This window comes from Culex quinquefasciatus, chromosome 3 (assembly GCF_015732765.1).
Source record: "Culex quinquefasciatus strain JHB chromosome 3, VPISU_Cqui_1.0_pri_paternal, whole genome shotgun sequence".
NCBI classification, from domain to species: Eukaryota; Metazoa; Arthropoda; class Insecta; order Diptera; family Culicidae; genus Culex; species Culex quinquefasciatus.
This window is the reverse complement of record NC_051863.1, coordinates 142,090,223-142,103,235: the sequence shown is the minus strand read 5'-3', so window position 1 is coordinate 142,103,235 and position 13,013 is coordinate 142,090,223. Positions and strand designations below refer to the sequence as shown.

Below are 13,013 nucleotides of genomic sequence, written 5' to 3'. Positions count from 1 at the left end.
GGTCAACGAACGGACTCTACAACCTAGGAACTCGAACTCGCCAGCTTTTGTTACCGGAGTTGCGGAATCTAAGTTCTTCAGTGTTGGTCGTACTGGTTCTTGAAGGCAGGAAGTTGGAACTACTGAAGAATTTTTCAACACCGACTTGAACATCGCGTAAACTTCGTTCTGAACTTTTAGTTGCAGTTGATTTTGGCTCAAATAAAACTAAATTTGATTCTCTATTATGCAGAGAATTCAAAGAACTTCACGGTAAGTACACAAATCTTTTTTAAACTAGTGTTTAAAGTAAAAAAATATTGTTTTACAGAAATAAACTGCTCTGGCAGGGAAAGGAAAAGATAAACAAACGGGATGACAGCAAAAACACCGAAATCAAAAAATGTTGCACGCTGTAGGAGAATTCGTAAAAATTCTGCACAAAAACGAATACACTTTATGGAGTGGTTGGTCATTAAACCAATCTAAACTCTTGATTTGTTCGGTATCCTTAAAGAAACGTGTACCCCAGTGATATGGTTGGTGTCTTGGATAATAAGGTTTGTTATGAAGATGGTGGATGTTTTTTTTGCAGCGTGCAACACTGTTTTTGTTTTTCTTTTTTAAGATTGTATACAATTCTATAGAAATGCCCAGACGGTTTAAAGTGCACAGGAAGTGCCTGGATAACTTTTCAGGTAAGCGAGTGAGTCTAAAAGTAAAATTTGTCCACTGGTGGACGGAATGTGTCCCTTCCGAGGCTACCATGAAAAATTGGTAAACCGTGGCCGGCGACTTCAACAGTTCAACAGTCAACTAGAGTTTCTGGAAATGTAAGAGAAGTTTGCAATATTATTCTGATATTCTATTTCTTTTAAAATTAAAGGTTACACAGCACGCGATCTTTATCCGGTCGGTTGAGAGCGGAAGTGTGGCCAAGAGACACGATTTCATCGCGTAAGATCAAGCTGGAGTTCTAGATCGACGTTATTTTGCTAGTGACCTCAAAGGTAAATTTAAACTGCATTGTTTAAAACATGATTTCAAGTTTTTTTTGTGTCTTTTCAGCTCTGGTCTTTCCTCTCCTCAACCATGGATGTCGACGACACCGAGTCCTCAATTAAGCTGGAGCTTGTGGCAAAATTTCTCAGCTCGATCGAACCGCCGAAGATCATAAACCGTGGCCAGTAAACAGCGACCGTCATTTCCGCTAGCCCGTTACGTCGAGCTTGACATCCTCAACAATGCGGTAGCGGCACCATCGGCTGCTGTTCCCGCCTCTCCAGTTGAAGACAACTGGCGATTGTTGAACCTCCAGGTGATGCCCCCGCTGGCCAACGAAGGAGATCTACCCTCGGCGGTCGTCGGTCGAGAGTCGTGATAGGATCAATTTCCGTAACTTGTGGCCAAAGACGCTCAACATGGATGGTAAATATGCCTAACTGTAGAACTGTCCCGCTTCTTTGTTTTACATTTTGTTTTATTTTTCAGAACAGAAGAGATTTCCAAAGCGAAACCTTGTCGGACGTTCTACCACATCTGTGCCGTCTGCTGGAGGAGCTGTGGCTCGGTGGAAGCGGAGCCAGCCTAGAGTTAGCCAAGTTGGTCATCAGTTATCGGTCGACGGACAGTTCTAGTATTTGATGATCTTGAGCTAAGGCTAATTTCGTAAGACTTGGCTTTTAACCTGATTTATCTTTGTGTGTGTGAGTTGCTATTCAGGTTGAGTTTGAAGAATATTTTTTTTGATGTGAGATCTTTTCATTTTAGGGTTTATTTCACCGATGCCTGGCCATCTGAAACGGTCATATGGAAAAGAAAATCTTCAACTCTCCGACATCCTTTGCGAGGCGAGTCACATGATCACAACTTTAGTCAAGCTTAACTTTAAATGAGTAAGTTTTAAATGTTTGGCAATTATTACTTCCTTTTTCAATTTAATTTGCAGATTCTCACTATAAAAAGAACTATTGTGCAAAAAAAATCTGTAGAGACTTGCTTTCTTACTTCCTTTTAAGCTTTGAAATACTTGATCAATATCGATCTGGTGATTAAAACGCCTTTTAGAAGCAGATATCGAACGTCAAAGTGCTAATATGCCAAAATAAGGTTTACGATGGAAATGCATGCTGTTAATTTTAAACAAATAAGTTCCGTTGAATTTGGAATTTGATGAAATTTCATTCTTTTTATTTGCCTTTTGCAGTGCGTAATAGTTAATTAATGTTTTTATTCAAATCAAATTATTTTATTTGATTTGAATGGAAACAAAAGTTAACTGTTAAAAGCCATTGCAGGTCAAAAAAGCATTTGAAATTTACATCGGATTCAAAATTCAACGGAGCAAAAAAATTTTTGGGTTGGGTAAAATTACATCGATTTCATCGGAAATTTACAAGTTTCTGAGCACCGTTTGTTCCGCACGATTACGACGGATGATACGTAAATTTACAATGAATTTGATGTAAATTAGCATCATTAATGACGTGCACTTTTGGTACATCATAAATGATGTAAATTTACCTGATTTTTTTTTCTGTGTAGAGCAGTTGTTTTAATGCTGATTTGCTCTGACATTAGCTGTTTTACAGCAGATTAGCCGTTGAATGCTGGTTTACAGTCTATTTATGATTACTTTTAGTGCTGGATGGTTACTTGGGTAATCTACCCTACTGCCTACAACATCATATTTTAGTTTTGGGCAAGCAGCTTTCCATGTTCCCTTTGCAAAAAGTGTTCCGAATTTGTATCAAACCTCCCTAACATCCGAATCATTCAAAAAACTAATCAAAATCAATCACATGAATGAATTGATTTATATTTTGTACTCAATAACGGTATTTCCCGTACCGTGTGCGCCTTTACCATCTTTCACCACTACGACGAACCGAACCCAAACCCGAACCTTTGCGGAGCTGTCAAACTTGTTTTCTCGTCTCGCTTTTGCCTAGCTTTTACTGTTCTCTTTGCCATTCCACACCACGACACGGAGACGACACAGCGCATGTGTTGGTGCCATTCACAGCTTACTCACGCGTACGTGCGCGTGTGTCTGCGTAAGCACGTGGCTGTGTACGTGAGGCGGCCTACTGCGAGGCGGTGAAGCCGCGTTTTGCGAAAATGGGTTTGAATGTATGCGCTTGTATAAACCTCAAGAATCCGCAAACCCTTTTGGGTTGATGATGTTCTGTGTTGGGGTTTTTTTATGTTGGTGGTATTTGTGTGTTTTGATCGCGCCGGCCTGGTCTGCGGGTGTGTGCGTGCAAGGGCGACACACTAGCGACGTTTTCGCCATCGCCATCGCGTTCACTGTGGCTGCTGTCTTTCCTGCCCGTCTAGTTTTGTATTATCTTTGTTTTGAGCTACACGCTTTCCCACGAATTTTCTCTCCACCAAAACCAATAATAATACACTAGTGTAATAATAACCAAGTTACAGTGTAAATTCTCACCTCATCCGTCGTGGTTTTCGGGAAGATTTACCGTGCGACCGTACACAGTCCTGGAATAGTTAGTGTAAGGAAATATCTTTTGCTTGATTTTTTAAATTGTGTGTTTATTGTGGATTTATCTGAAAATTACGCGTCTGTTCTGAAGAGGGGGGTCGTTCCGCGATATTCCGTGTCATCTTGACAGATTTTGCTCTCGCGGGGCTCCGGATTCTGGGCCTGTTTGGCCGAAAAAACAGACAAGTGGCGGGGCTTTAAAAAAATCTTGTTTAAAAAATAGTGGCCGCCAAAGAGGAAGAAGAAGAGCCAGAGCATCCCCTGGGTTCCGTTCCGGATCTCGTGTGTGTGTAAGTGCGTGTGTGTGGTCGAGATTTCTGTTCCGGATTCTGTGTGCCGCAGATCTCCACTTGGATTTTCCCCCACCTCGCATAACCAGACTGACCCCTCGGCGCGCTCCCAGCGTCGCCGTGCCGCGCCGCGCCGTCAAAATTGGGTAAGTTTTTGACAGTTCCTTGTGCCAAGAATCAATCAAAAAACGCCAAAGCCGGTTCCTCCCGGCAGCTGCTGCTCCCGGTTCCCTCTCTTGCGTGATTTTTTTTACGAGCGCCGTGTATTCGTAATGGCCGTCGCATTTTTACGTGCGCGTCCCCCCCTCCCGCCGGCGACCCCGTCCCCGTCCAGGTTCGAATCCCGGCGGTCTTAGATTTTGCTCGTGATTTTTTTTGCTCCCACTTTTTTTCCTCTTGTGTCGCGCGTTTCCTTAATAACTCAACGAGGAAAAACGCGATTTCGGCTGTCGCGATTTATCGCGCGATGAACGGCTCGCGTGTGGCCAGATGTAGGTTCCCGGTCCTTTGGGAGCGCACAGCTCGCACACGAAACTGTCGCAGTATTTTATTGATTTTAGAAGCCCTGCTCGGCGGTTCCTCCTTACTACCTGGTTCTGGTCGATTATTACATTATCGGCGCGTCCATCGCGCGCGGCGGAGGAATGTTTGACGTTTGATCGAATGTGTCAGCAGGTTTGGGTTGTTTATCTATGGCTTCTTGTGCAGGGGCTAAGTCCTCCTCGAGGTTTTCGTCCACGGGGGTTGCTCCCCGTATCGGGTTGCCGAAGCGAAGGAAAAGAAGAACATTGAATAACAAAAAAATAAAAGGTTAGCATTGAAGAATATTGCCCAAACGTAGTGTTTAGTGTGTTCAGTGACTGTGTGCGGGGACTTCTTATTTTTGGTCTTCTCTTCGTCACTCTTTCCAAAGTTTATGCAATTTTGACTGCGTTCTATTATGTGGAGGAGAGCTTTGAGGAAGTGGTGTGTTGTGTTTTGCGATAGAGCCACGGAGTGTGGCATGGAAGCCAGAAAGTTTTCTGTTTCGGCAAACTTTGATTTGGGATTTTTGGAAATAATTTGGAAACTTTCTAAATTTTGATTTTTTTCAATTTACATTAATTGTTAATATTTCAAAACACATTTAAAACCAATTTTAAAATAATATTTAATGCTATAAGCATAAGCAGGAAAAAAATATTAACATTTCGAGACTTGAAAAATCACTCGAAAAACGAAATTCTTAATATGACCACCTAGACCCAGCTTCATGTATACATACCGATTCGGAATCAAATTCTAAGCAAATGTCTGTGTGTGTGTGTGGTGGGATGTTGATCAAAATTTTTTGCACTGGATTATCTAGCACAGGCTGAACCGATTTGGACCGTTTTGGTCTCATTCGACCCGTCTTGGGGTCCCATAAGTCGCTATTGAAAATTATGAAGTTTAGTTAAGTACTTCAAAAGTTATGATAAAAAAAAGATTTTAACAAAATGCCGGAAAATTGTAAAAAGAGTGCTTTTTGTAAGAAACCTCGTCATGTTATACATTTTTAGAAAGGTATTCGAAGGACCTTTTCAACGCGTTCAAAAGATTGAAGATATGATAGCCCCATCAAAAGTTATGAGTACTTAAGTGTTATTTATACACTTTTTTGAGGCCGGATCTCAAATATTTTGATTAAAAAAAATTCCGGGTCTATCATGCGACCCATCGTTGGATAGGTAATTAAAAGGCCCTTCCAACAAGCCCAAAAGATTGAAGATCTGACAACCCTATCAAAAGTTATAAGTCCTTTAGTGTTTTAATACACTTTTTTTGAGTCCGGATCTCAAATATTTTGATAAAAATAAGTTTTATTGATACACTTTTTTGAGGCTGTGTAGTGTATTCACTTTATGAATGCGAGGAAGGCACCAACCACCTGAAGGTGGATTAAGTAACGTTTTTTTAAATAATTTCCCTAAAAAAAATTAGGTACATGAAAAAATATATTGATTAAAAAACATAAAAAAAAACTTGTTCAATCGATTGTGAACTTTTAAGAATACAATGTTTATCGTTTATTGTTGCTTTTAATAAGCTTTTAATAAATTTTGAATCTAAAGATTAGACAAAAATGTTTCAAAAATCTTATAAATAATTTGTAAATTGTTGACGGTAAAATAACCTAAGTAATGTTTAGATCATTTTCAACGGTTCACACTAATCAGAGCCCAGATTTTTGTTACAGACATTTTAGTATCTTTAAAACTACGGGAACTATCCATATATTTTTTTATTCATCCCCTATTTCCATAAAGATCTACAACAAAATGTTTAAATTTTTATAATCAAATTATGTCAGGATTGGGTCGGTAAGTTCAACAATTTTGGAATAAGAAGACAACTACTTCTTTGGTTGCTGTGTACCCTTAAATACTTTTTGTTTTGGAATTTTGAAAACCATTTTGCAATTTGAATTTTCCCCTCCCCTAAACCTTGACCAGAGCCGAGAGACAAAAACTTGAAGTTAAGTTTGCACTAGCCAAATGTGACAATTTTAGTAAATTTTCCCCCAACATTTGTGCTTGTACTTATAGAATTTCAGGGAAAAAAATGTAATCTTTTTCATGAATCTCCCGATCACTTCAAATTTTTAATAATTTGAGAAGGTTAACAAAATCAACCCTGCTTATTTTAAACTTTGTTTAATTTAAATCAAATTCAGGCTGGTAAAATTTGATTTCAAATGTTTTTCCCTCGGTTTTTTCCAAGTCGAAAGGGAGTGCAAAATATATTTAAATAAAAAAAATCGCATTCAAAGCTTGATTTTCGCAATTTCAAAACAAAAAGTATCATAAAATGCTTTTTACAGTAGTTGTTCGGTAACTGGGCGTTGTTTAACTGGGCTGCTTTTTAACTGGGCGCTCGATAACTGGGCCGTAGTCCAGTTAAAAAGCAGACAAACGTCAAAAAACTAAAACAAACCGAATGGATGCAAAAAACATGTTCTAGAAATAAAAAAAAACTTTTTTCAAGCATTTAACAAAGTTCAAGTCGCAATTAGAATAAATAAGAAGTAAACATGGTAAACAAATTTGAGTAACTTTTGTTTTTTTTTTGTTTCATCAGGAATCAGGATCAGTTTATGCATAGGTGGTCCCCTCGTATTTTTTTGTTCAGCCCAGTTAGCGAGCAGCATTCGGTAACTGGACTACGTTCTCAGCCCAGTTACCGAACAAGTACTGTACATCCTTAAAGCTATGGTACGATCAATAATTTGCATAATATCAATGAAATTATGAAACAATAAGTTTCTTAGCTCTTACGTTTTGTAAAAATCTGTATTTCCAAAATTCTAAATTTGCATAAAGATTTTAAAGTCTTTTTATTTTATTTCAAATGCATAAACAAGCGTTAAACCATGTCTATTTAGTATAAAATCGATTCAACAGGTATCTTAAAAAATAAATAAATTTTAATCAATAATTTTTATTTTACCCCTTATTTTTAGGTATCTTGAATAGGTTTACTGCCCCTGATCGCATAAATGTCCCATATGCATTTTCATCGATTTCGAGTTAATGATGCAGTTTGGTTCAAAATTGTGTGCTCTTTCGAAAGAGCCTATAACATCCAGTACTTTGTTCTAGAAATCGGGAGGAAATCCAGTTTTTTCGCGAAAATTTAACACGTAGCCTTATGTATGGGACAAACTTCAAATGCGTTTTTCTCAGCTTGCTGATTTTGCATATGGTACATTTATGCGAACATGGGCAGTTTAGGTCTCTTCAAAATCTTGGAATGACATTTGCAATGGCCTAATGCAAAAATTTAAGTCAGCATAACTGTCATTTTTGAAATCTATGCTTTAAATAAGTAATTTGGAATTCTATTTTTTAAATTGTGAATGAATAACTGTGTCGGGATAACACCTTTGTTGATAAAATTCCGCTGAAACTATGGTAAATTTTAACCAATTTTCACAAGGTTACTAATTTTGTATCAAAATTACATTTCAAAACTCACTTTTCACTACACCCACTTATTTTTAATCGCTGAAAATTGTATAATAATTGATTTCGGTATTTTTGTGATATATCGGATAAGAAACCCAACAAGCACTGTAGCATTGAAATAATCTATTAATAATATAATCATTTGTTATTACCCAGAAATAACACAAATTAGAAGTAAAATCAAATTGTAAAATCAAAGGTTTCTTTGAATTTCTTTTATTTAATCAAATGTGCTTTGCTCAAAATTTTTAGGTAATTTGAAGACAGACAAAAATTTCAAAAGAAATTGTAAAACCTAGGTGGTGCGAGCTGTCAGTTATGGTCAAAGTATGGAGAAAATTGTGTTTTGAATATTCTCAATTTTTTTTATCTAAATTTACTAAAGGAAATTTATGTTTCTTCGAGTTAAAATGCATTCTACAAAGATGATATTTTCCCCAAATTTGGTATTGACTACCTAAAAACTTGAAAACACAAACCACAATTCAAGCAGATCGGAGTGACTTGAAACTGGTTTAAATCCAAAATTCGCCTTCATTTTGTCAATGGTTAAATTTTATTTACAAAATTCAATATTAAAAAAAAAAACAATTATTTAAACGATTGCATTGTTCAAGTAATCATCAAACAGAACATCACAAGCTTCGTCAGATTGTAAATAGAAACAGCACAAACAGTTTTCAAAATTCGTAATAAATAAAACAACTATCTAAATATCATCAACGTTCTTAACAAATACTCTGAGAAAAAATTGAAAAAAAAAATTGTTTTTGATACGAAAACGCTTGTGCAATTTTGACAATTTGAGCTGGTGTGAGAATGGCGACAGACCTCGCACTACACAGGGTAAAACATGTGAATTAGTAATTTTACTTAAGGTTTTATTTTATTTTATTTTATTTTATTTTTTAATCATTTCTTTTTTCTAAATTTTTCATGATGTACTCTGACTGACTGACTTATAAGATTAGATTAGATTAAATATTTGCAAGGTGGACTTACATAAACGCTTCAAAGATTTTTGGCATAAATTTTAGAGCTTTCAAAATAAATTCATTTCATTTGATATATTGCCACTTTCTTTCGATGAACTTGATATTTACATTCAGAATAAGGGTTTTGGGTTTCCTGTAACTGTTTAAAAATCCTTACAGCTTTAAAAAAAACTTTTGAGATTTCAAAGCAAATTTGAATTTGATTTTCTGAACGTTACAAGCTAACTCTTCTCAAATTACGTTTTTTTTAAATCATTTATGTGTAAGTTATTTTCTTTTAATAAGATATTTTGCATGTTTTTCATTGGAAAAAAAACATAATTTTAAAAGCAATATTGAAAATGAAAACATTCAATTATTACATTCCTGCTCTGGCATCACTGCTTAATTTTTGCATTCCTCCCATCTGTCACTGCTCTCAAACTTATCAACTTTTTGCCCCTTTCTTCTGCGTCGTGTCGTGCTATGGATGTGTGTTCTCATTATGATTGCATCCTTTGGAAAACGAACGAGCGAGGCGATTTCTCGTTGCTTGTGTATGAGTTGGTATGCGATATCAGCTTTGATGCCTTCCACACACATACACGCGCGCGCTTCTGTTCATAATTCCGGTTGCGCCGGATCTTTGTGTTTGGTTGGACAAATGTTAGCCGCAGAGATAAGCACATTTCCAGTCGAAAGATATCGTGAGAAATTCTTTCTTTGATTTTTTTGTTATCTTTTTTATTGGTGAGGTACTTTTGACGTGAATCGAAGAAACACGTGTTAGATCCTCTTTGAAAACACATGTTTCATTTTAGATAAAAATAAAAAATAATAATAGATGATCACTTTGCGTGACATTTGCTGTCATCTTCACGACAGTCACCTGAAAATCGAAAGTTCACCTGCACCATCAATCGTTTGAAAAGATGCTCAGCTGTGTGTTTGTTGTTGTTATTTTGGGATAATTGATGCTCGGCTGCTGCCGCAGACAACCAATTTCCGCGAGTACTCACATCACCTAACAAAGAAAAATAAACAAACAAACAAACAAACGGAAAACCGATCGGCCAATCCACCAACAACCACACGAGCGCCAAAATCAGCAATTTGTAATCGTTTTGCTGACCGAATCTCTTGTTCTCTGTCTTGTGTTTTTGTTGTTGATGTTTCTGTTTTGGGTTGTCGATTTTTGCTTCTTTTCCCACGAGGTGAACTTTAGGGTGATCATTTTAGCAAACACAACTTTCGAAATAAAAAAAAAAAAGCTTAAAATATGTTTATGAATATTGTTAATTTGAGAAAAATAATTTCTTATCTCAACTTTTAATGAGTACGACCACCCTAAAACTATTTCCGAGCGTTGTTGTTGGGGTTGTTGCCGCACAAACACATACGCAGAAACCTCGCCGCCGCAAACCTGCTTGGTCTTGTATCGATTAATTGCGTATCAAACGGGCATCACGAGAGCAAAAGCACGAGAGGAGCGGGACTATAAAAATAGTAAACAAAAGATGAGGAACTTTGTGATTGGGTTTGCCAATTCAGAAGGTAGAAGCAAGAAGAAGAAGCCGAAGCAAGAACAAAGTAATCAATATCATTAGGGTGAAATATAGAATATTGCTCTCTTTCGGGAAAGGTGATCCTTTTGGTCGAGAAAGAACTTGACGAGGATTTGATGATGCTTTTTCCTTCGAGGAACGCCAGATTACCCGGTTCCTTCTTGTGTTGGATCGAAGCTGGATGGATTGGCTTTTGATATGCTTAGCAAATTTGGAAAGGACTCTCTTGCTCTGTGATTTCTTCTTTCTTTCTTTTCGCTGAGAAGGTTATTAGGTCATTGCAAACAGGATTTAGGAATAATCTAACGAAGGGTTTTTTTCCTGGAAGCTTTTGTCCAAATTGATAACGAGCGCGGTTGTTTTGTCGAGGAGGCCTGGAAGTGGATCATCTGACGGTAACGAGGTCTTAAGAAAAATGTCATCTTGGAACGGTCTTCACAACAACAACAAAGATCCGATGGTAAAATCGCATGCAAAAACATGCACAATCCACATCACCTTCATAAAAAAGACATACACTGCATGTACAATTTTTGTAACAGATAAAAAAAGTTGCAACCGACGGGATTCAAACCCTGCACCAACAGAGACGTCTGACGCCTTAGCCCGCTCGGCTATCAGATCGAAAGGTTGAACGCCTACAACCTGACATTTTTGTCAAAAAGGTTTCTTATACTGATTGGCTACATATTTCTCTATTTCACGTAAAATTTCATTTAAAAAAATGCAAAATTTATGTTACATCCAAGCTTTTCACACGCAGCTGCATTACTACTGTTTTTGCTGTTTAATTAATACTTCCATTTTTTACAATTTTGTACATTTCGGTTTCCTGCTATTGCTTGATTCGTGTTCTATAAAATTGTGAGAATAAATGAAATCCGACCTTATTTAAATTTAATCAAAAGTGGCTGAAGCTGTTACAGAACTTATTTTGATGGAACTATTTATTTTTTTGTTACTTTTGAAGCATACCTGATTTTAAAAAAATAAAAGAACTGGTTATGAAATTATTTCATGTTTATTTGATTGAATACCTACACGCAAAGAAATTCCGGTGAACGTTGGATGGTCAATCGCCCTAACCCATCCGATGTTCAAATTTATTCCCATCGGATGTTCAAAGCATTTAAAAAATCACCAACACCACCGCATTCTTAATCATACGATTTTGTTCATGCTTTAGTATGCGTGATATTTGCGCTAACCGTACTGTCAACCGAAGAATTTCTTCTTCTCTTTGGTCAGTTTGACGTTTTGTTTTTTTGTCGCGGTAGGCTGTGCTCGCTCTGCATGTTTTTTTTTGTTCGGCCAAAAACGTAGGTGGTACGGGAAAGTTTCCGCCGGTAATTCTGTGATCACCGCATCACGAGTGTCCGAAATTGGTTCCCGTCCGTAGCCCAGAGAATTAATTTCGGTTCACTGTGTGTTTTCCCCTAATTAGTCGAGCCTTCTCTCTCCCCTCAACGTTTTTAGATCAAAGCAAACTGTTCGTGATTCCTAAAAGGAAATAGGACAGTCTGGTCGAGTCGTTAGCCCTGGTACTTCCCTCACCGAACGAATCAATCCACGGCGGCCCGAGTACGGCCAGCAGTTCCGTCGCGACGGCCGAAATGATGGAAACCGACACGGACCTGTTGATGCCCACGCCAAAGTCCACTCCAAAACCGGAGAAAAAGATCATTCCACTAGCGCTGGAAGGCAATCACTACGTGGACGGAGTTTGCCTTAGCGAGCACAATCTGCACCAAATCAAATCGCTGCAGGCCGAGTTGGCAAGCGGAAACCAAAGCTACAGCTGCAACCTCTCCCGGCATTGGACAAGGACGACGGAATTCTGGTCGCGATCGAATCAGCCGTAGCCGGGAGCAACTTGGACAACTCGTTTGATGATGCCGCTGGTTACGAACGAGCAGGACGTGGTTGAGCTACGCAAGAAACGGCAGCGCAATCTGCAGAAGCTTGGCATCGGTGTTTTTTTTTTGTGCGGAGGCGTCCCGAGCGGACCAAAGACGACCAAATCTGGGAAGAACCTACGACCGCGGAGGTCAAACCAGAAGAATAAGAAGATACGTGCTTCGGCAAGCCACTGTTGCCGTGGTATTCCGTTGCCATCGGTAGACCTGCCAGTCTTGTCCGCCGCCTCTCTGATAGTATTCCATCAAGACGTCCCTCAAAAGCCCATTCAGAAGACTCAGACCTGGTCGGCACGACCAAGTCGAGGAACCGGTTGACAACAAAAAAAAACATTTCGTGTGTGCTACTTCGGAACTACTCGGCGGAGGTGCGGACAATTACTGTGTAGAACCGGATTCCTGACTCTTGATTCTTGTCATAGAGATGACTAAAAGCTGTATGTTTAATTTAATATAAAAAATCAGAAATTTGTCTTATCTTGTATAATAACAAATAAAAACCTGTTGTCTGTTTCTTAATATAACATTTTCTCTTTGGGAGGAATATTTATGAAAAACATACAATTTATGTTCTTGGTAAACCAAAAATAAACTGGCTCAATCGTAATTTTGATTGATTTAGTTCTAATTTTGGTTTAACGCCAAATAAATTGTCTGTTTTGATAAATATTCTCTGCTACTTTTTGGTTTGCGTCCTGGGGATGGCTGAATCCATCTGGTGGCGAAAAGTGGTACTAGCACTAGCCGTGATGATGTACGGTGGCGGCACCATTGGTGAATAGTGCAAACAGTAAAAAG

At 38.1% G+C, this 13,013-nt stretch overlaps 1 protein-coding gene across 11 annotated transcripts in view; it reads left to right on the top strand.

The window, feature by feature from the left end:
* LOC6048902 (poly(rC)-binding protein 3) overlaps positions 1-13,013 on the top strand; it is a 516,717-nt gene that overhangs the window by 243,498 nt on the left and 260,206 nt on the right. For 4 of the 11 annotated variants that reach the window (XM_038260113.1, XM_038260112.1, XM_038260109.1 and 1 more), the window contains exon 1: positions 3,262-3,494. The exons of 1 other annotated variant lie outside the window; for it this stretch is intronic. The gene's annotated coding sequence lies outside the window, so the exon portion shown is untranslated. Of the gene's footprint in view, positions 1-3,261; positions 3,495-13,013 lie in introns of those variants that run through there. 6 more of the 11 variants (XM_038260114.1, XM_038260117.1, XM_038260115.1 and 3 more) reach the window with 4 other exon arrangements.